The sequence below is a fragment of the Elephas maximus genome, chromosome 1, assembly GCF_024166365.1.
Source record: "Elephas maximus indicus isolate mEleMax1 chromosome 1, mEleMax1 primary haplotype, whole genome shotgun sequence".
NCBI classification, from domain to species: Eukaryota; Metazoa; Chordata; class Mammalia; order Proboscidea; family Elephantidae; genus Elephas; species Elephas maximus.
Genome location: NC_064819.1, coordinates 38,982,529 through 39,005,062, shown reverse-complemented (window position 1 = coordinate 39,005,062; position 22,534 = coordinate 38,982,529). Strand labels below are relative to the sequence as shown.

Below are 22,534 nucleotides of genomic sequence, written 5' to 3'. Positions count from 1 at the left end.
GACAAACAGATAGATAAAATAATTTTGGTATAGCTTGACAATGTATTTTAAAAGCTTGATTCAATGCCAGCATTTACAGACAGAGAGAATTCATTTTTGAGAATCAGAATCAAGATTTGCAGTTTTTCTCAAAGAACAGGGAGCCTGACAACCCTGGGCTGTCACTGGCCCTGGGCAGGAATCAGGCAGCATGGCTGCCTTTAGAATGTCCCACTCTCTCTAGGAGATCCAGCCCCATCACTGTCTACCCTGACAGCACACCCTTTGCTCTTCACATCCCCTTCTTGACTGCTGTGGGCCCGGGCCCTTCCCAGGGCTTAGCCCTGCTCCCTACCACGGCCTACTGACACCTCCATGGGGATGCCATGTGGTGTCACTACAGATCCTGTCCTGGGCAATCTGCCTTTTGACCTCGTCTTGAGAGCTGAAGATGCAAACCTGAGAATACAGCCTATCCAAAGTTTTAGTACCAACCTGTGCAACAACCACAAAACATGACTTCGCCCTTCACCAATGTCATATCTGAGCCACTTGGCTTTTCCGAGGGCATCCAGGAGTCCTGGAAGCCCAGGGAGAGTACATCAACACCTGAGCTCCTTCCTTCATGTGGTACCATGGAACCAGAGGATTTCCAGGGGTGGCAAACTCCGGTATGACGGCCTTCCCTGAATTAGGCATGTGCCAGTTTATGTGCTGAAAGAAGGATTTCCTTAGAACTCACTGCTGCCTTCCCACCTTCCTTGGAGTTGAAATATGTCTTTCCTCCTTGGGAGTCAGTGGATGCAGCTTCTGTGTCCTGACTGGTGCTTTCCAGGCTGTGACAGGTGGCCAGCCTGCAAATGACAGGGTCATGCGCAAGCAGAGAACCTGCAGACCATTTCAAGAAATTTAAGGAAGTTGAAAGTATAACTCTTGGCATTTACAGTGTAATTCTTTGAATGCATGGTTTTCCCATGCATCACCAAAATGGCACTGCTGAGTGTTAGTTGGGGTGCAGAGAGGAAGAGTGAGCACAGGCTGTGGTTCTGGGGGTTGGACCTCCGGGGCAGCATATTTTTCCAGTGGACACATCAGAGCCCACAGGGCATCTCTTCCTGAGACCCAGCCCATCACTTGCAGTGGAGATGATTTTTTTTGGGGGGGGGGAAGGGAGAAAAGAGCTAGATCACAGAATTAAATGATTCTCATTCATAAGATAATAAAAGTATGGCATTTTAGACCTAGAGATCACCCAACATGTTATTTGTCTGGCTTTTTCTGTGACGCTAACTTTGCAATGAACCACTCGTGCCCTGACGGTCACATTCTTGACTCCTCTTTTTATTACTCAACTTAACAGCCCCTCACATCATTGCTCCAGCATTCATTCATTCAGTATCAATCAGCAATTATAGAGCACCATCCTGTGCTGGGAGCAGGGAGACCTTGCCCTGGAGGTGTTTTTTCAGCCTAGTACAAAATTTAAGACTTGACATGGTTATAATGTAAAAAGTTGCAAGTGCCTTAAAAGTTCTAGGTAAAGTGCTGTTGAGTCTGGTGGAGTGAGGGCTCCGACACCAGGGAATCACTGAAGGCTATACCAGAGTTGGTGGCAGAGCGAATCCTGTAGATTGGATTGGGGGAACACAACTGGCCTGGTGGGGAGGAGTGGGGTTCCAGTACTCTGAGTCAGGGAAGCAAGGCTGTGATCAGATACATCGAACACCTTGATTGGACAAGTGTGTGATCAAGGCCTTCACAGATGTCAAGGGCAGGCATGAAGTCTGTGTTGGGCAAGAGCCATGCTCAGAAGGAACCCTTGCTTGTTTTAGCGCTCTGTCCCTGATGTCTTGACATCCTTAATGTTTAAATAAGGGACTCCACCTGCACTTTGCACTAGGCCCATCAGTTCTTCCATTGCCATTGTTGGTGCCATCTTCAGGGCAGGGTGACCCTGTTGGAGGCAATTCTCCTTCCACGCTGGAAACTCTAACTTTTCCCAACTCCAGTCCTAACACAAGTTGAAGTAGGACCCTCAGAGAGAGTTTGAGATCTTCTGGCTCCCTCCTGCCCTAGGCCCTGTAGCAGCAGGCTCCCAAGGGTTCCCCCAGTTCATCCTATAACCCTGGTCTTCTAACTTGAGCCGAGAGTGGCCAGAGCCCTTCTTTCTCTGGGGGACTTTAAAATGCCAAATACTTTGCTTGCATTTTCATTAAGAGGAAACATCTGCTCTGGCGTTTGAGGGGCTTCAGGTGTTCAAGTAGAGATAGCCATAGTCTGAGGGCTGCTGTGGAGGTAAGAAGGTGGGCAATGACTTCTGATCCTGGAGGCCACCCTTCCCTTACTTGCCCTGTTGTTGAGGGCAATCAAGAATCCCCTTGGTTAGGGTGTTCTTTTGTTTTGTTTGTTTTTTAGCAATTTTAGTAGGTGCATACTAGTATCTCATTGTGGTTTTAATTTGTACTTCCCTAATGACTAGTGGGTTTTTTTGTTGTTTTAATGACTATAGGGAAACGCTGGTGGCATAGTGGCTAAGAGCTACAGCTGCTAACCAAAAGGTCAGCAGTTTGAATCCACCAGGCACTCCCTGGAAACCCCATGGTGCAGCTCTGCTCTGTCCCACAGGGTCATCCATGAGTTGGAATCAATGGGGTTTAGTTTTTTGGTTTAGCGACTAAAGATGTTGAGTAACTTTTCATGTGCTAATTTGCCATTGTATATATTGTTTTTTTTATATATATATTGTTTGGTGAAACTTCTCTCAAATCTTTTGCCCATGTTTTTATTGAGACTTGTGCTTTCTTCTTATTGAGCTGTGAGAGATCTTTAAGTAGTCTAGACATCAGTCCTTTATCAGATTTGTTCTGATATTTTCTTCCAGTATGTGGTTTGTCTTTTTGTTTTCTTAACAGTGTCTTTTGAGGATATAAAGTTTTAAATTTTCTTTTTTTTTAATTGTACTTTAGATGAAGATTTGCAGAACAAACTGCTTTCTCATCAAACAGTTAGTACACACATTGTTCTATGAAACTGATTAACAACCCCATGATATGTCACCACTCTCCCATCTCAACCCTGGGTTCCCTATTACCAGCTTTCCTGTTCCCTCCTGCCTTCCAGTCCCTGCTCCAGTGCTGGTGTACCTCTTTAGTCTTGTTTTTTACCATGGGCCTGTTCAATCTTTGGCTGAAGGGTGAACCTCAGGAATGACCTCATTACTGAGCTGAAAGGGTGTCTAGGGGCCATACTCTCAGGGCTTCTCCAGTCTCTGTCAGGCCAGCAAGTCTGGTCTTTCTTTTTGAGTTAGAATTTTGTTCTATGTTTTTCTCCATCTCTGTCCGGGACTCTCTCTTGTGATCTCTGTCAGAGCGGTAAGCAGTGGTAGTCAGGCACCATATAGTTATACGAGACTCAGTCTGGTGGAGGTTGTGGTAGATGTGGTGCATTAATCCTTTGGACTAATCTTCCCCTTGTATCTTTAGTTTTCTTCATTCTTCCTTGTTTCTGAAGGGGTGAGACCAGTGGAGTATCCTAGATAGCCTCTCACAAGCTTTTAAGACCCCAGAAGCTACTCACCAAAGTAGAATATAGAACAGGTTAGGGTATTCTTGAGCCAGGTTTTCACAGTACCTTGAACACTGACCAAGGTTAAACCTTTGTCTTTTTCTTTCACAGCACTTTGAGAAACATCTGAGCATTCCTTCTCCTGTCTCACAGCAGAAACTAGAAATTGAATCATGTTTGTCAAGGGCATGTGTAAGCCACTAGTCCAGGAATCATGACAAAATCCACCCAGGTACTTCAGATGACCACACCTGATTCTCCCCTGAAGATGTAAATAGCCCTGCCTGTGACTGTGGAGGGCAAGACTCTGTTCCATAAAAAAAGTTTGAGACTTAAGGCTATTAAGCCTCACATTTGGTGGTGTGGTGGCCTTCAGGTCTTTCTTCATTCCCTGGTTTGCCAGAGAACACTTGTGTGGCCATGTCAGCCTTCCAAATAAGGAGGAAGACAGGTGCGGCAATGCGCCTTAGGAAGCAAGAATTCATTCATTATACTGATCCCCTTATCATTATAAGTAAATATTCAGTGACTCCCCAAGTGGGTTCAGAACTGTACATTTAGCATTATCATTCATTTATGCAATCATTAGTTCAGCCATTCTTTCATGCACCATATCATTACTTCATTCAGGGAACATTTCAGACACCATGCTAGGCATGGAGCAGAACCCAAGAGAATTACCAGTCATGGCTCCTGCCCTTAAGCAGCTCTCAGCCTGCTTGGAAAGACACATACACATACTATTTTGGCCATTGTCAAAATGCAAGAGGCTATTTCTGTAGTTTTCTGTGAAGTCTGAATTTACACCTGCAGTGTGATGAATTACTTAGTATGGGCTTTCCTGCCTTGGTCTTGTAACTCCCACTCAAGTGATTGTATGGGACTATGCAAATAAGATAGTTGTGGCCCACCAAGGGGATTGGTCAGTTTTTCCTTAAAAGAAAGCTAATTCCAGAGCAGAGAGGAGAGCCTACCACCACCAAGAAAGGAGAGACCAGCAGGAAAGACCTGCAGGAGACAGCACATTGGGCTTCTTGGACCATGGAGCAAGAAAGCTGAGTGCCTTTGGGCAGAGATTGAGGGCCAGGGAGAAGCCTATGCCTGACCTATGAATTTGGGACTTGCCAGCCTCTGTAACTTCATAAGCCATTTCCTTTATGTGGTTCGTGAGTTCTGTGAGCCATTGCAGTGAATTAAGGAACCTAAAGACGGGAGGGAGAGTACTGAAAGGGAGATGGAGTAGTTGATGTTAGAGATGATAGAGTGGTACAGCAGCTTGGAAAAGTTGGACATTTGGGACATCTTTAACCTCCACCTCATAGGAACCAGCTTTGTGCTGGTCCTTCTAAAAGAAATTATTCATTTAAAACCTCAGCCCCTCAGCTTAATCATCACTCCTCAAGCTTTAGAGAACAAGATGTTCTTTTTTGCTTTCTCTCTCTTTTTTACTCTTAGAAACTCAATGAAAATCAACCACACTTCACATTTGGGTCATCAGATCTATGGACCACGAAAGATTTTCTGTGACACATTCACATTCTTACTCATTCATATAGTTGCAGCTCTATCAGCCTGGGAACTAGCCTCCAAAGGAAGGGTAGTTCTTGTAGGTATATTTTCAATGCAGGGCCAGAAAGTCTTATTTATTTATTTTTGCAAAGGACGTCTTCATTTTGAGCCACCTTTCCCTGGACAGTTTTAGGGGAGGAAAAGAACGTACTGTGTTCTGAAATAATAAAATTTCAGAGGCAGAGCCTCAAAGGCTTGTTTCGTCCTTCAAAACACACTTGCAGAGATACGGTGAAGCCAATGTTAGAATTAGCATTCACATGAGGAAGGGACCCTACCCATGAAGGCCCTACTGCTATATTTCATGGAAAGATCTGGAATTGTTACCCATGCTCAGATACTATTAGCAGACTCAGCATTCATTTCTACGTCAAATAAGGGAAGTCAAGAAAAAAAATCAGATTTGAAGGATCACTGAAAATATGTAATAATAATTTGTGGGCAGAGGACAACTCTGATTAAAACAAAAAGTTTTGTGAATGAGGCCTTGGCCAAACCATTGCATTGAAGTAAAAGCTTACCTGAAGTAAAGTTTGCTTCTCTCCCACAACTGTCTGGTTCCCTCCAGAGAACCTCTGAACCACTAGGAAGTGAGGGAGCAACTTTATGGTCTCACCCATGTTAGCTGACCTTCTTCAGGACATCAGTATCAACTCCTGCCCAGAGCAGAAGGGAGTCACTGAATATGATCTGTGGGCCTAAATCCAGGTGAATCTCTTAGCTCAAGTATCACCTTCTTTGTGAAGTCTTCCTTCATCTCTAACTCACTCGTGTGTGAACGTGTGACTTTAATCACACTTCTATTGTGGCATATGAGACATTGATGGTTCAGTGGTACAATTTTTGCCACTGAACGTGGGAGACCCTGGTTTGATTCCCAGCCAATGCGACTCATGTGCAGCCACCACCCATTTGTCAGTGGAGGCGTCCATGCTGCTATGTTGCCGAACAGGTTTCAGTGGAACTTCCAGACTAAGATGGACAAGGAAGAAAGACCTGTCGCTCTATTTTCAAAACTCAGCCAATGAAAATTCCATGGATCACAACAGTCCAATCTCCAACGAATCACGGGAATGACTCATAGGATTGGGTAGCTTTTCATTCCCATGTGCAGGAGGTCACCATGACTTGGGGGCTGACTCGATGTCAGCTAACAACAATTATGGCATAAATTATATAATAATTCTTAAAAAAAAAAAAAGCTGTTTTTTTTCTCTAGACCATGAATTACTTAAGTGTATGTATATGTATATTTTTGTTATTGTTGTTCATCTTTGTCTTTTTGGTACCTAGCCACAGTGCCTAAAATGCCTAAAACCCAGAACCCTAAAACGCATAGTACATAGTAAATGTTGACTGAATGAGTAAATTAATGCTAACATAATTCAGTCTTTTGCCTGACATATACAAATAAAAGATTGGCACTTTCAAGGTTAATATTCTGTAGATATAATAAAAATATGAGCATGATTTGTCACCAAAAAGCATAGAGGCCTCTGGGAATAAAATCATAAGACAGAAAAGTTTTGAATACGGCTTATTGGAAAAACCCAGTAGTGGCCTTGGGTAGCCAAGGGACAAAGGAGCACTCACTTGGGGATCTGATGTGACTGAAAAACCTCATGTTCTCCAGAGGGAGACACCAGCTCGTATCATGAGGAAATGATGCAACAGATGGTGTGTAAGAAACAGAGGAAAGAGGACCTCAGAGACCATCTGGCTCAGTCCTCTCACTGATGAGCAAAGTTCCTAGGGGAGATGAGACTGACAGACAGAGCCAGAGGGGGCTAGGACCAGGTCCACAGTCAGCCCCTTGGTTCAGAACCCCTACCTCTGAACCATGACCTCAGATTTGGCAATGTCAGTGTGAGAGCTCTGATCTCTTTTGTGCTATAGCCACAAGCTCACGAATACTGTTGGAAATTATACCCAAAGTTTGTTTGAGGTCATGGGCCAGAGTGAGGCAGCTTTATCAGAAGTTACCAGACAGGCAGAATTGATGAGTGCAGTCAGAAGCCTCAGGTGGCTGATCTGTAAACGTTCTCCAGTTACAGGAGCAGGATAAGAAAGGCTTTTGGGGTTGGTTAAGACTCTTGGATCTAGGGTTTGGTTTTTGGTTTAAGCAATGTTTAAACCAGGGTTTAAGTCCTAGCTCTGCTACTTACTAGCTGTGTAAACTCAACAGAGTGATTTACTCTTTCTAGCTATAATCTCCTCATCTGCCCTGGAGTATGACTGCCTGTTTTTATTCAAACATTGTCACTTAGCAACAGAGTGACCACAGAAAAGTGAGTTAACCACTTTGTGCTTTAATTTCCTCAGCTGTAAAATGGGGATAATAAAGTTACTTATTCATAGACTAGTAGTAGTGGTTAAACAAGGTAATACCCATGAGGAGCTTAGAAAACAGTGTGTGGTACATAGTAACTTCTCAATAAATGCTAGCCCTTATTTACTATTATTGTTTTCTATAACTTGGGGCTAATCAAACCTATTTTACCTAATACACAGAGTTGTGGCTGGGATCTAATGTATGTAAAAGCACTTTGTAATTTGGAACCTGGAGGGTATAAGTATTTAAACTTTGGAAAATCATCCAGAAGAGGACCTGGCCTGCAGGTGCTCAGTAGATAGTGGTAGTTGTAATTGTTACTGAGCATCAGGCAGGTGATTCCAAAGTGACAGTTTGGCCTTCAAACTCCACATTTGGGTTTGAATTCACTCTCAGAACTTGCTCCCTACATGCCTCTGCTTCTTCGATCCATCAACCAACAAATATTTGTTGAGGCTTACCCTGGGCCAGGCTCTCCTCTGGTGCTGGAAACACGGTGAGAACAGGACAGGTATAATTTTTAAACCCTAAAGTTTATAGTTTACTAAGAGAAGAGAAATACGAAACAGATAACTACATACTGATTTTACAATAATGTAAAAAATAAAGACTGTCAGCCTGAAATTTTATTTTGCCCTCCTTCTCAGTTAATATATTAGCTTCTCACTGCTTCATGGATGTTGGCGGAAGATAGGAAACTCCTGGGTCAGAGAAAAAAGGTTTATTACTTGCAGCAGAGCGTGCACATCTTGCCCCCAGTTCCCACAGGGGTGACATGATGCGCCTGGATGCAGGTTATGCAGGCAGTGGTTTTTAGTTGCAGCTAAGGAACACTGAGTTCAGGGATTCCACTGCTTTTATAAAAAGAAGTAAGCAAGCCTGCTCTTTGCCTTGGGGCAGTGTTACCTCATCTCTCAAGATTATCAGCTGTAGAAACAACCCTGAGAAATGGCCCAACTGAAGAAACAGTCAGGGCCTTTTAGTCTTGGCGTGCCCAGCAAGTGGTTAAGAGACCCAAGGAGGACTATCTCTTCTAACAAAGACACAAAAGACAAAAAATAATACCCATGATCCTACCACTTTAACAAAGCTGTTTTCTCTTTGTTTTTACCCTTCCAAAACTTATCTTTATGCATACATAGTTTTCAAAGTTGTAAACATAGCATATTTAATGTTCTAATGTTCTGCTTTATTTCATAAACTTTATATCATGAACAGTTGCCCATATTTCTTCACAGTTTTCACTGTTATCCTGCATATTTTGCTGGGTTGATGGACCATAGTAGTTGGGTGTTTAGGTTGTTTCTACTTTTGTTCTTAGCCTGTCTATTTTAAAAAGCAAGATAAGGCCCTAAGCACAGTAAAGAAAATGCATTGGGGTTGAGATGGGTGGGTGAGCAGAGCAGGCTCCATATGCCGTGCTTGCTTTCCAAGCCTGCACCTGCCCTTCCTCTTCCTTCCATCCCGCCACCACATTCAGCATCCTTCTCCAGGTAGCCAGGACCTCCTGGAGCTCTGAGGTAACTTCAGTTTGGAGAAGAAAATACCTGGTTCACTGCATCCCACTGTGGGAATAACTTGTAACGCTAGCTTTCAATTAGGTAGGACAGTTTCATTCTAAAAGAAAATGTCAAAGGCAGGCACTAACAAAACAAAAGGAAAGACTCATTAATACTGTGCTTATAGCCTTTTTTTTTATAGCCTTAGTGAAGAGGCATTAGGGACACAGGAGCTGCCCCTGAATTCTGAATCTCCTGTCCATGCTGGCTCATCAAGTGGTCCCTGGGGCTGACTGGGATCTTGCAACAAGTTTCTCCATCAATTGCTCCAAATCAGATATCTATAGTTCTTACCAAAAACAACATTACACATTGATATATTCTTTTCTCTTGTACAGTTGTCTGTTTTATGTAAGATTGATAATTTGTTTCAGGGTCCCAGCAAAAAACACATAATACATTCAATTAGGATAATTCAAGCAGGGCTTAATAAATGGACCTATTTATAGAGTTGTGGACAAGGTATTGGGAATTCTAAAAGGAAAGTGAAGTTTACTCCTGCCCTTGTGACAGGGATGTGCTTACCATTCTTCTGGGCCCAGCAGAAGCGAATAGATAGGACCACCTTGAGAGCACGTGTGACTTTACATGATTTGGGTGGAAGTTACTCTCCTTCTTTCTGCTCTCTTGTCTGGATTCCCACTGGCTGAAGCTGACTGGAAGCCAGTAGACAGCAAGTCCTTGTGGTGGTCTTTTCAGACGAGCCCCAGGACACCTAGCACATGCAGCAGGGTGAGCAGAGTAGAGAGTGGACTGTGGGGGGAGGGTGAGAAGAGACCTGGCACAGAATTCCTGTGACAGTAAATTTCTCAAATGGAACAGACCACATCCTGAATCCACAGCCTGCCAGTGGTAGACAGGAACATAAGAGTAACTTGGTTCATACCCCTTCATTTTCCAGATGAGGAAGTGAGAGCTAGGAAGATAAATTATTTTCTGAGGCCCCACAACCAGTTAGTGGCAAAGTTTTCACATTTTCCACAGTGAAACACACAGAGTAGTTGGCTCGGTAACTTTTTGTTGAATAAAACTGAAGCACAGAAGTCAGCTCTCCAAGGAGATAGCATAGGATTGTGATGCAGGATAATGGCTCTGGTATCAGACTTGCAAGGCCTCAGACTGCAGGCAGCCTCTCTGAGCTTAACTCTAATTTGTAAACAGGGATGACGACTGTGTTAGTCATCTAGTGCTGCTATAACAGAAATACCACAAGTGAATGACTTTAGCAAAGAGAAGTTTATTTCCTCGCAATAAAGTAGGCTAAAAGTCCAAATTCAGGGTGTTAGTTCCAGGGGAAGGCTTTCTCTCTCTTTTGGCTCTGGAGGAAGGTCCTTGTCCTCAATCTTCCCCAATCGAGGAGCTTCTCAGGTGCAGAAGCCCCGGGTCCAAAGGACTTGCTCTGCTCCCAGGGCTGCCTTCTTGGTGGTATGAGGTTTCCATTCTCTGTTAGCTTCCCTTTCCTTATCTCTTGAGAGATAAAAGGTGGTGCAGGCTACACCCCAGGGAAACTCCCTTTATACTGAATCAGGAATGTGACCTGGTAAGAGTGTTACAATCACACCCTAAGCCTCTATTAACATAAAATTACAATCACAAAATGGAGGACAACCACAGAATACTGGAAATCAATGCCTAACCAAGTTAATACATACATTGGGGGGGGGGACATAATTCAATCCATAACAATGACAATATCCACATCATATAGAATTTGTGATGATTAAATGGGATAAAGCAATATGAGGCGCTTAGCAGTATGCCTCTTTTTTTTTTTTTTTTTTTATTACGTAATAAGGGCTCAGTAAATGTTAGCTCTTTAAAAAAAGCAAGCAAAAAACCTCAGCTCATGAGTTGTCCCAAAGAGGACACTATGTGAAAATAAAGAATTTGGAAGAGGCTAGCCCAGCAAGTATGCAAATCCATCGAGAGAGGATGGAGTTGGAAAAGGGAAAATCTTAGTATCAGAAACAGAGAATGTTAAAATAGCGACCTCTGAACTTTTCATTCCCAGCCCCTCATTTTACAGATGAGGAAGATGTGACTGGGAGCCAAGTCAGGTTACAATCAGTGTGGGACAGATTGTCACCTCTGCCCTCCCCGTCCCCCCATGACTGAAAACGAGGTCAAGATCACTCCAGGAAATTACTCCAGCATCACTCCACTAAAAAAAAAAAAAAAAACTATAAGAGGTTTAGATGGATTAGTGGATGACAGAGGGCAGGTGGGTGATTTGGAGGTACTTTCCCTAAATGGTACTCTCCCTCATTCGCCTTGGTTTATGGTGTAGACATAACTTTTAGCAGCTGCTGCCCCTGGAGACCCACCTGGGGGGAAAGAGGCAGCAAAGGGCATATAAAGCAGCTTATTCTAGTGAATCTTTCCAAGTTACCTTTGATCAGTTCCTCTTAGCTTGTAGTTCTTGGAAACACCTTTTCTCCATTGATTTGCAATTGCCAGTGTGGAGGCCCTAAGTCTCCCCAGAAGTTGCCCAGCACCTGTTTGGCCAACCCACCCTCCAGCTGAGGGCCACAAGAGGAGGAACAAAAACAAAACAAAGGCGCTCTCTGAATGCATACCCTCTGCTCCTGCTTCCTGCTCCTCTTTAGTTAACTGATTCTTCAGGCCAAGATATAGAAGAGTTGGGCTTCAGATCAGACTCTTTTGGAAGCACGAAGTTGAGTTTCATAAGGAAACCTTGTGACAGAGAAGTGGAGGATGTTTCAACCCTCATTGACAGGGTTTCTAATCTTATGCTTGTGCCACATAGGACTTCAGAAGGAATATGAATATGGAAAGGGGTAGGCAAGGCTTGAGTGGGAGAACAGCCAAGAAATCAAAGCCCCAGGCTAACTCCTTGGTCAGCATTCCAGTTTGCCCTACATACTCATTTCTATGAATTAGAATGAAAAGTGATATACAATTACAATTTTTCCTGAATACATTTTCAATTGTATCCAATTGTATAAGGTTCCTTGGGGGTGAGGAGGGACAGAAGAGGGATAACTGCGTTATTGGCTTCTGAAAACAAGACCAAGGTCCCTCATCTGCAGCTCTTTCTTGAGGGAATGATTAGGCTGATGCTTTCTGAATCTTATAATTGGTGGGATATTAGACATCATCTCCTTAATCTTCCAGAAATGCCATCAGTCGCTTCATGTGAAGCTAATATCCTTACCTTCCAAAGTGGTCTATTCCTTTTCTCCTTTTTTAACAGTGCTTGCTGTTAGAAAAAGTTTCCTGATATTTAGCTGAATAACCTTAACACTAAGTCATCCAAATAAATTCCGTATGGCATTAAGTGGAAATAGAAAATTATAAGCCTCAGATATCTTGATCCAGCCTTGATTAAACTTAAAGTGAGTTTTGATGCCTCACACTTCCATGGGAGGAAACTTGAGAGAAACCAATTGCTTTTCAGATTGTTAAACACTGAATTAACCAGTAGTGTTTGCTTATATTGGGAGAGAAGTTTAACCAATATTTACATATGCTTTAAAATAAATTTTAAGTTTAATCTATACTTATCGTGTATGTTGCCATCATAAAATTGAGTTTATCAGTCTGCTTACATAGGGCAAAAGCTTTTTGGTAATATTGAAATTTTTTTTTAATTATTTCACCTTGAGACCATGGATGTTTGTCATAGGAAATGGTATTTGTTAGAGTGATTGTTGTAGAAAACAACCTCAATTTGTGATCTATGTTTTCCATAGAGGTCTGGCCTAATTTCCGAACTTTGAGATCATTAACTGGCTGACAACCACCCTGATGATCACTTCTGTGTATACTTAGGTGCTGTACAGACCCTCACAGAGACATTATCGTGGTTAAGGGTTTTCTCTCAGTAAAAATATTTGATTAATATAATATAGTGATTATTGAAGATTAACTTCATAATATAATGTAGAATCTCAATTTTTCTCAATAATCATAAAGACTAAAATGTATATACATTTCAGTATGTTTTTAAATCAGAAAATAATTAGTCGAAGAGCCCATATAATTTTTATGATACTTTTGTATTTTAAATTTAAGGTAAGTAAATGTACAGATTCTTCTTTCCCAGAATCACATGATATTTCATCAGACTACAACATAGCATCTTAGACAATAATGACAACTATTTTCTCAACAGAAATAAATTTTAATGCATATTGTGTCTCAGATATTAAATGGCAATGAACCCAAAAGCCCTGGAATTCTGTTTTCTGATACCAAGAGAGAAAATTTCTGAGATTATAGTTTTACTCAGCAAAAATATCCATAAGAATAGTCAGGGAGTTTTTCTTTTCTTTTTTTTTTTTTAATGTAACTTTCATAAAGGAAATGAGAGCTATGTGGAAATTGAAGCATAGTTTATTCACATATCTCTCAATACTGCACACATATTTGATTGTATTCTAAACAAGTTGGCCCACATTTTAGGTTTTCCATGTTCTGTGATTTTATTTATGCTAAGAAAGCATATACCACTATAAAGAATTATTACATCAACCTTCTACATAGTGAAAAACAAATCATAGATCCTTGCACCTTAGACACAGAATCACTAGTTTGAAAGAAATAACACTGCTGTAAGTCTCTCTCACAATGAGCTCATAAACACAGTTTTTCTGCCAATAAATAATGTGGTCCAAGCACCAGAAGCTGCTTAGTACCTTATTCAACAGGTATACCGTTATAGGAGTCTAATTGCAGCTAGCTGTTCTAAACATGGGTTTACAATAGTGTTAGTAGACAATGTGTTCCAAGCACTACAGAACACTTAAACACATTGTTGAAACAACATTAGAGTGTGTCTCCAGCAGCTAGCTGTGCTAAACACAGTTTTTCTACTTTTGTCAGTAGTGTGTTACAAGAACCTGAAATTTCTAAATGCACTATCTGTCAGAAATAACTTTATAAGGAGTCTTTCTTGCAACTAGGTCTGTTAAACATGGTTTTTCATGTTTTGTCAGTTAATAGGTTGTTACAAGCAACTGAAAGTGCTAAACACATTTTTGACAGACGTAACAATACAGTCCTTCTCACAATTATCTCTTAAACACAGTTTTTGAACTTTTGTCCATACTGTATTACATAATACAATAGGTAGCCTCTTGCAATTAATTGTATCGAACAGATTTCCAAACTTTTTCAGTAGATAGTGCATTATAAGCAGCACAAAGTGCTAAACACATTATTTGACAGAGATAACACTACAGAGAGTCTTTCTTCCAACTGAATATATTAGACTCAGTTTTTAAATTTTGTCACTAGATATTATGTTATATGCCCCAGAAAGTGCTAAACATGGTTTTTAACAGACATAGCACTACAGGAAATCGCTTTTGTAACTGTTGTTATATACTATCCAGTCAATTCTGACTCACAGCGACCCCATGTTGCCCAGTTCTGTGCCATTCTCTCCATATGGGTATGTTTAAGCCCATTGTTGCACCCACTGTGTCAAACAATGGCCTCTTGGTCTGTGTACAGGTTCTGCATGAGTACAATTAAGTGTTCTGGAATTCCTATTCTCCGCAATGTTATTCATAATTTGTTATGATCCACAAAGTTGGATGTTTTTGCATAGTCAATAAAACACAGGTAAACATCTTGATCTGAGAAGCTGGGCTATATGAAGAACGGGACATCAGGACTGGAGGAAGACTCATTAACAACCTGTGATATGCAAATGACACAATCTTGCTTGCTGAAAGCAAAGAGAACTTGAAGCACTTACTGATGAACATCAAAGAATACAGCCTTCAGTATGGATTACACCTCAACATAATGAAAACAAAAATCCTCACAACTGGACCAATAAGCAACATCGTGATAAATGGAGAAAGCATTGACATTGCCAAGGATTTTGTTTTACTTGGATCCACAATCAAAGCTCATGGAAGTAGCAGTTGAGAAATCGAAAGATATATTGCATTGGGCAAATCTGCTGCAAAAGACCTCTTTAAAGTGTTGAAAAGCTAAGGTGTCACTTTGAGGACAAGGGTGCACCTGACCCAAGCCTTGGTATTTTCAATTGCCTCCTATGCATGTGAAAGCTGAACAATGAATAAGGACGACCCAAGAAGAATTGATGCCTTTGAATCACAGTGTTGGTGAAGGACTAGAGTCAGAGTTAGGTCTAGGGCTAAGTTTATGGTTAGATTTAGAGTTAGGGCTGGGGCTAGGGCTAATGTCATGGTTAGAGTTAGGGCTAAGACTGGTGCTAGATCTAGAGTTTGGGATAAGGTTAAGTTTTGGCATTATCATTAGAGTTAGGGTTAGAATTGACATTGGAATTAGTGTAAGATTTAAGGTTAGAGATAGATCTAGGGTTAGGGTTAAGGTTGAGATTTGGGATAGAGCTATACTTAGGTGTTTGTTTAGGGAAAGGGCTAGACCAGGGGTTAGGGATTTGGTTAGGTTTAAGGACAGGTTAGGGTTTTTTTTTTTTTTTTTTTTTTTACTCTTAGGTTTACAGTTAGCCCTAGAGCTAGGGTAGCGTTTAGTGTTTTGCTAGGGCAAAGGTAAGGTTAAGGGTTAGGGTTAGGGCTAGGGCTGGGGGTAGGATTCGGTTTAGGGTTAGGGTTATGGCTAGGGTTATGGCTAGGGTTATGTCTAGGGCTAGGGCCCTGAATATTGTTAGTGTTAGGACTAGAACTTTTGCTAGATCTTGTCCTGGGGTTTGGGTTAGTTTTTAGGTTCGGGTTAGCGTTTGGATTGCAGCTAGAGCTAGGGATAAGGCTAGATTTTGAGCACTTTGGTTAAAGTTCAGGCTAACATTAGGGCCTGGGTTTGGGCTAGGGTTAGTGTTAACATTAAGGTTTAAGTTAGATTAGACTAAGTTAGATTTAGTTTGAGGATTTGGCCTAGGATTGGGCCTCTGGTTAAGGTTGTGATTCAAGTTAGCGCTAGGACTTGGGCCAAGGCTAAAGTTAGGGTTAGCACTAGGATTAGCATTATGGATAGGGTTAGGGCTGAGGCCTGTGACATAATTGTGGTTAGGATTGGGGCTAATGCTAGATCTAGGGCTAAGGTTTGGTTTAGTTTTAAGTTTAGAGCTGATTTCAGGATTTGAACTGCAGTTAGAACTAGGGCTAAGGCTAGTAATGGTAGGGCTAGGGTTCTGGTTTGTACTAATGGTAGGTTTTTCAGTAAGTGTGAGGGTGAGAGTTAGGGTTTAGGGTTAAATTTAAGGGTCAGGGTTATAATTAGGGATAGAACTTTGGTTAAGGTTTGATCTAGTATTAGGGCTAGGATGGCTAGGATAATGTTTAAGGTCAAAGTTATATTAATTTTAGAGTGAGGGCTTAGTCTAGGCTTAGGGCCCTGGTTAGGGTTAAGGTTAGAGCTAGATCTAGGGTTAGGGTTAGTGTTATGTTTAGGGTTAGGGGAACAGTTAGAAATAGCGTTAATGCTTGGTCAAACACCAAGTCTAGGGTTAGGTTTAGTGCCAATGCTAGCACTAGGAATAGAGTTAGATTTAGAGCTTGAGCTGAGACCAGGTCTAAGACTAGAATTAGTGTCAAAATTAGGTTTAGGGTTAGGGGGTAGAGCAAGGGTTAGGTTAAATTCTTAGGCTAGGGCTAGGTTTAGGGTTTGGTTTTTGGTTAGGGCTATGCAAGGTGAGGAAAGCTCTGTGTCGGTGTTTGGTGACAGCCCCAGTAAGGAAAGACCCTCACTGTGCATCCTGGCAGATAATCTGAAGAACTGACATGTAGCCCTTTCCAGATTCATGAGTTCAGGGAAACTTACTGACACGGGCAAGCAGCTGCTCTCCGGTAGCAGCCGGCTGGAGTATTTTCCGCAACCACCTAGCAAGGGACCCAAGCTTATATACCATTCCAGCTGGGACCAAGGCTCATCGTTTTCTCCCATGTTCTTGGGCAGTCAGTGTTCCCAGGGACTTCACGGCCAGGCCCAGATGTTTTCCTTCTTGTTGCTAAGGCATTCCTTGGCCTTGGCTGCTGGCCCAGTCATGCCACTCCCGACCTTAGCCCGAGTCCATCCCGAATTCATCCCCAGCATGCTTTGGGGAAGAGCAAAGCTGATTCCATTAGGGAGGGGATGCATATAGCTGAATAGCATTACCCTACAGTTGGAAACCCTCCCAGACCTCACCCAGAGGTGTAATGAGGGTGGGGGGAGAGGGGAGCACTTGCCCCTGGGCATAAGTCCAAGTGGGTACCAGATGAGGTTTGAATAACATTCTGAGGTGCCACAAATATAAAATGTGTCTGACTGAGGCAGCTGGACAACAAAGGGGGAGGAAGGCATTCAGTCTTGAATGTCTATTCATCTTGAAATTGGGGGGCAAAGAAATGCAACTTAGAAATTGCCTTGGGTGCTCATTAGCCTCTCTATGCCCTTGACCTCTCTTCATTTATATCCTTTTTGGCTATAATAAATCTCTAGTCATAAGTATGGTATACTGTTTAGGAGATCCTGTAGGTTGCTCCTGTAAATTATCAAGCCCAAAGAGGCAGCAGGAGCCACCAGATCAGAAAGTAAGAGTGTTGTGTGGACCCCCAAGCTTGTGACTGGCATACTGAAGGGGTAGTGGGAAATCAGCCCTGAATCTGTGGTTAGTGTTATGAATATGTTAGAGCTATGGTTACAACTTGGGTTCAGACATAGCAACGATTGCGAGGATGGCGTGGGACTTGGCAGTGTTTCTTTCTGTTGTACATAGGGTCTCTATGAGTCAAAACCAACTTAAGAGCACCTAACAACAACAAATATGTAAAACCCTAGGATGAAATGACTGAACTAAAATATTCTGTTATAAAAAGCATTAATACATTTCAGAATAAAAGTGGCTGAAAATTGTTAAATTCTTATTCTATGGCCAGCTTTGATCCTCACAAAAATCTTCAAAGTTGGTATCTTACTGCATTCCTAATTTTATAGATAAGGAAAAGAAAACATGGCAAGGTTACTTAACTTTCCCAAGACACAAATCTAATAGGTGGTAGAGCTGGGATTTGAACTCAGCTCTAGATGTATTCTGAACACACTCTTATTCTCTCAACCACTCTGCTAAATGCCCTCGCATATGGATACAGAAACAAGTGGTTAGGTGACTTGATTTTATTTGATGGGCTAATGATTATTGACCCATAGAACTTAGCATTTTAAAGTCCCTGGTTCACATATTTATTTAGGGGAACTATGAGGAAAGACAATACTTAGGGTACTTGAGATGGATTAAGGCAGCATCCCCAACCATGGATGTGACTACAGAAAGGCCTCTGATTTACAAAAGAATCAGCTACAAAGACAAAAAGTTTTCCATATTTTCAAGTCTTTATCTTACGGCATTGTTTTTGTTGCTGTTGTTAGTGGATGTCCAGTAGGTTCTAACCCATGATGACCCGGTGTGTTACAGAGTAGAATTGATACATAGGGTTTTCTTGGCTGTAATCATTAAATTTTAGTACAGGTTAAAATGCAAAATACCTTAATAGATGGGGCAACATACTGAGATATCATCATTCAAGAAGGTATTTACAGAACTTCACAAATTAAAGAACAGCAAGTACTCTAACAGAAGTGTCTTGGGTCTGGTTTCCTGAAAGGAGAATCTGAGACAGTGTGTTGTTGTTAAGTGCTGGCGAGTCGGTTCCTACTCACAGCGACCCTATGCACAACAGAATGAAACACCACCCAGTCCTGAACCATCCTTACAATCGTTGCTATGCTTGAGCGCATTGTTGCAGCCACTGTGTCAATCCACCTCGTTGAGGGTCTTCCTCTTTTCTGCTGACCCTGTACTCTGCCAAGCATGATGTCCTTCTCCAGGGACTGATCCCTCCTGACAACATGTCTAAAGTATGTAAGATGCAGTTACACCATCCTTGCTTCTAAGGAGCATTCTGGTTGTACTTCTTCTAAGACAGACTTGTTCATTCTTTTGGCAGTCCATGGTATAATTAATATTCTTTGCCGACACCACAATTCAAAGGTGTCAATTCTTCTTTGATCTTCCTTATTCATTGTCCAGCATTCACATGCATATGATGCGGTTGAAAATACCATGGCTTGGGTCAGACGCATCTTAGTCTTCGAGGTGACATCTTTGCTTTCCGAAATTTTAAAGAGGTCCTTTGTAGCAGATTTACCCAATGCAATGCGTCTTTTGATTTCTTGACTGCTGCTTCCGTGGCAGTTGATTGTGGATCCAAGTAAAATGAAATCCTTGAGACAGTGTAGAGTAATGCTATTCAGCTGTATGCATCCCCTCCTAATGGAGCCAGCTTTGCTCTTCCCCTAAGCATGCTCAAGATGAACTCAGGATGGACTTTGGCTAAGGTACAAGGCTGGGAGCGGTGTGACTGGGCCAGTGGCCAAGGCCAAGGAATGCCTTAGCAACAAGAAGAAAAACATCTGGGCCTGGACGTGAAGTCCCTGGGAATGCTGGCTGCCCAAGGATGTGGGAGAAAACAATGAGCCTTGGTCCCAGCTGGAATGGTATTTAAGCTGTGTCCCCTGCTAGGTAGGTGCGGAGAGCTAAACTGGTCCAGCCACCAATAAGCCCTAAGTAAGCTTCCCAATAAACCATGTCATGATCCCTGGTTCCAGAGTCTTCAGTCTCTTGGAGATACAGCCGACCTTAAGTTCAGGTGCCATGGGTTGTTACACAACAGACGGGATTCTTATGTAAGTGGATACTGAGCGAACATCCTCAGGTACAACCTGTAAGGGAAGGCAGGGCAGAACACAGGAAGGAGAACCTCAGTCTGATCCCATGGAGGGGCTCTGGAGTAAGAAAAGCTCCAAGGAGTTGAGGAAAGAAGTTGGTCTTTTGCATCACAAAAAAGCCAGTCATTGATCCCCCCTTTTTAACTCCTGCCCCTACCATGCCTGTGTAACTTGAAATCTCCCACTCCCAGGCATTGCCAGTAGAGGTGGCTTCCAGGGTATCAGGGTCACTCCTGGTAGAGGTTATGGTTGTGAATGATCGGCAGCCTGACTCATAAGAGCAGAGGGAAAGGGTGAATGCATCACCATTACCTTCTACTTCAAAAAAACTTGGACAAAATGCTCTGAGGAAACAGAAAGGAAAAATATTTTTTTCACCTGGTGAAGAGGTAATTTTTTAGTCATTAACACCATAATATGAATGAGGTACTAAAGAGTTAAATTTTATAAAGTAGTGTTGGAGAGGGGAAGGGAAGAGGGAGGGAAAGAGGGAAGGCTAGAGAGAGAAAGAGAAAGTATCAAAGGAAGAAAGGAAATGAAATGGATTAATGAACCAAACCACAGCCATTGCAATCTAGTCAATTTCAACCCACAAAGACCCTACAGGACATAGTGTAACTGCTCCACAGTGTTTCCAAGGCTGCAATCTTTACAGAAGCCAACTGCCATATCTTTCTCCCACAGAACTGCTGGTGGGTTTGAACCACCCACCTTTGGTTAGCAACTGAGTGCTGTACCACTGCACCACCAGGTCTCCTATGGAATGGATTACCTACATCAAAATGTGCTATGGTGTTTAAAAAGCTTAATTGTGTAGAGTTTTATGATCATTCATCAGAATAGGAATAGGTAACATTGATATGATGGCTAGATTAGTTACATGTATTTTCTCCCTGGAAGACCATAATTTAAAACCAGCTGTGGGGCTTTTAAATAACTTTGTGTCCTTAGCCTATTCTGCACATCTTAAAACCACAGGCTATCATTTGACAGCTTACTGCAAGGTGGACAGTATCTTCTCTGCAAGCATCTCAGATCAACCATCTTGACAGGTGAAAGGTTTTTCTGGGGGGCGTGGCAGGCCTAGGTAGACATCATTGGAAAATACCAGCAGTAGCTTTCCTCTAACCTTTTGATAAACAGTCCTAGAAAAAGGTCATCTTTCCACCAGTGCTAGTAAAGCAGAACTTTTTAGAGCACAAATACTTATTGTAAAAACTCCTCCATTATTTGCTAGTGGTCCCACACTTTCCAGAGCAGTATTAGCATAAATAAATTAACACTTTTCTACCTCTCCTTTCTCTGTTTGGGCATGTAGTGTAACTAATAGATCCACTTTTGAAGAACTTTAGTTTTTGCCAAGGTATTTATGAAATTACATTAGTGTTATTCCTTATTAGTTTAACCTGAGATCCTAATGACTTTTTCAAAGGGCAAGTATAAAAACTTACCCCAAGATCAAGTTGATTGTTATCACTGTGATTTTTTTTTTCCAAACATGTGTAAATTAAGTGACTGCAAGTTTGCAAAAAGGATGAATAAGCTGATAAAGATCAAAGTGACACCTTCCAGTGCTCACTGAATTCTAGGCTTGGAGCCTGCCTCCTTGTGTAGGACCTGTGATCTATTTTCTCTGGCCATAAGTCATATTTTCAATCTCACCCTGCTCGACATCTTAGGCAAATCGTGGTTTGAATTAAACCATCACTTTATAATATGATAAGAATCAGCAGTTCTTTTCTTAAAGAAAGAAAAAAAAAAAAAGACGTAATTATTCCACAAAGCACACCACCTCCTATGTCATAATACCTGTATTTATGGCAGTGGGATAGTCATGATCTTTGTTGCAACTATTTGATTCTGCTAGAGCTTTAGTTTTTTTTTTTTTTTAATTAACTTTTATTAAGCTTCAAGTGAACGTTTACAAATCCAATCAGTCTGTCACATATAAGTTTACATACATCTCACTCCCTACTCCCACTTGCTCTCCCCCTCTTGAGTCAGCCCTTTCAGTCTCTCCTTTCATGACAATTTTGCCGGCTTCTCTCTCTCTCTATCCTTCCATCCCCCCTCCAGACAAGAGTTGCCAACACAATCTCAAGTGTCCACCTGATATAATTAGCTCACTCTTCATCAGCGTCTCTCTCCCACCCGCTGACCAGTCCCTTTCATGCCTGATGAGTTGTCTTCGGGGATGGTTCCTGTCCTGTGCCAACAGAAGGTCCCTGGACCATGGCCGCCGGGATTCCTCTAGTCTCAGTCAGACCATTAAGTTTGGTCTTTTTATGAGAATTTGGGGTCTGTATCCCACTGATCTCCTGCTCCCTCAGGGGTCCTCTGTTGTGCTCCCTGTCAGGGCAGTCATCGATTGTGGCCGGGCACCAACTAGTTCTTCTGGTCTCAGGATGATGTAGGTCTCTGGTTCATGTGGCCCTTTCTCTCTCTTGGGCTCTTCATTGTCGTGTGGCCTTGGTGTTCTTCATTTTCCTTTGCTCCAGGTGGGTTGAGACCAATTGATGCATTTTAGATGGCCGCTTGTTAGCATTTAAGACCCCAGACACCACATTTCTAAGTGGGATGCAGAATGATTTCATAATACAATTATTTTGCCAATTGACTTAGAAGTCCCCACAAACCATGTTCCCCAGACCCCAGCCCTTGCTCTGCTGACCTTTGAAGCCTTCATTTTATCCCGGAAACTTCTTTGCTTTTGGTCCAGTCCAATTGAGCTCACCTTCCATGTATTGAGTGTTGTCTTTCCCTTCACCTAAAGCATTTCTTATCTACTGATTAATCAATAAAAAACCCTCTCCCTCCCTCCCTCCCTCCCCCCCCCCCCCGTAAC

At 42.1% G+C, this 22,534-nt stretch overlaps 1 pseudogene; it reads left to right on the top strand.

Moving 5' to 3' along the window:
- Positions 1 to 494: 494 nt before the first annotated feature.
- The window catches only part of LOC126076600 (protein Shroom3-like), a 44,731-nt pseudogene continuing 22,691 nt past the window's right edge, over positions 495 to 22,534 (top strand).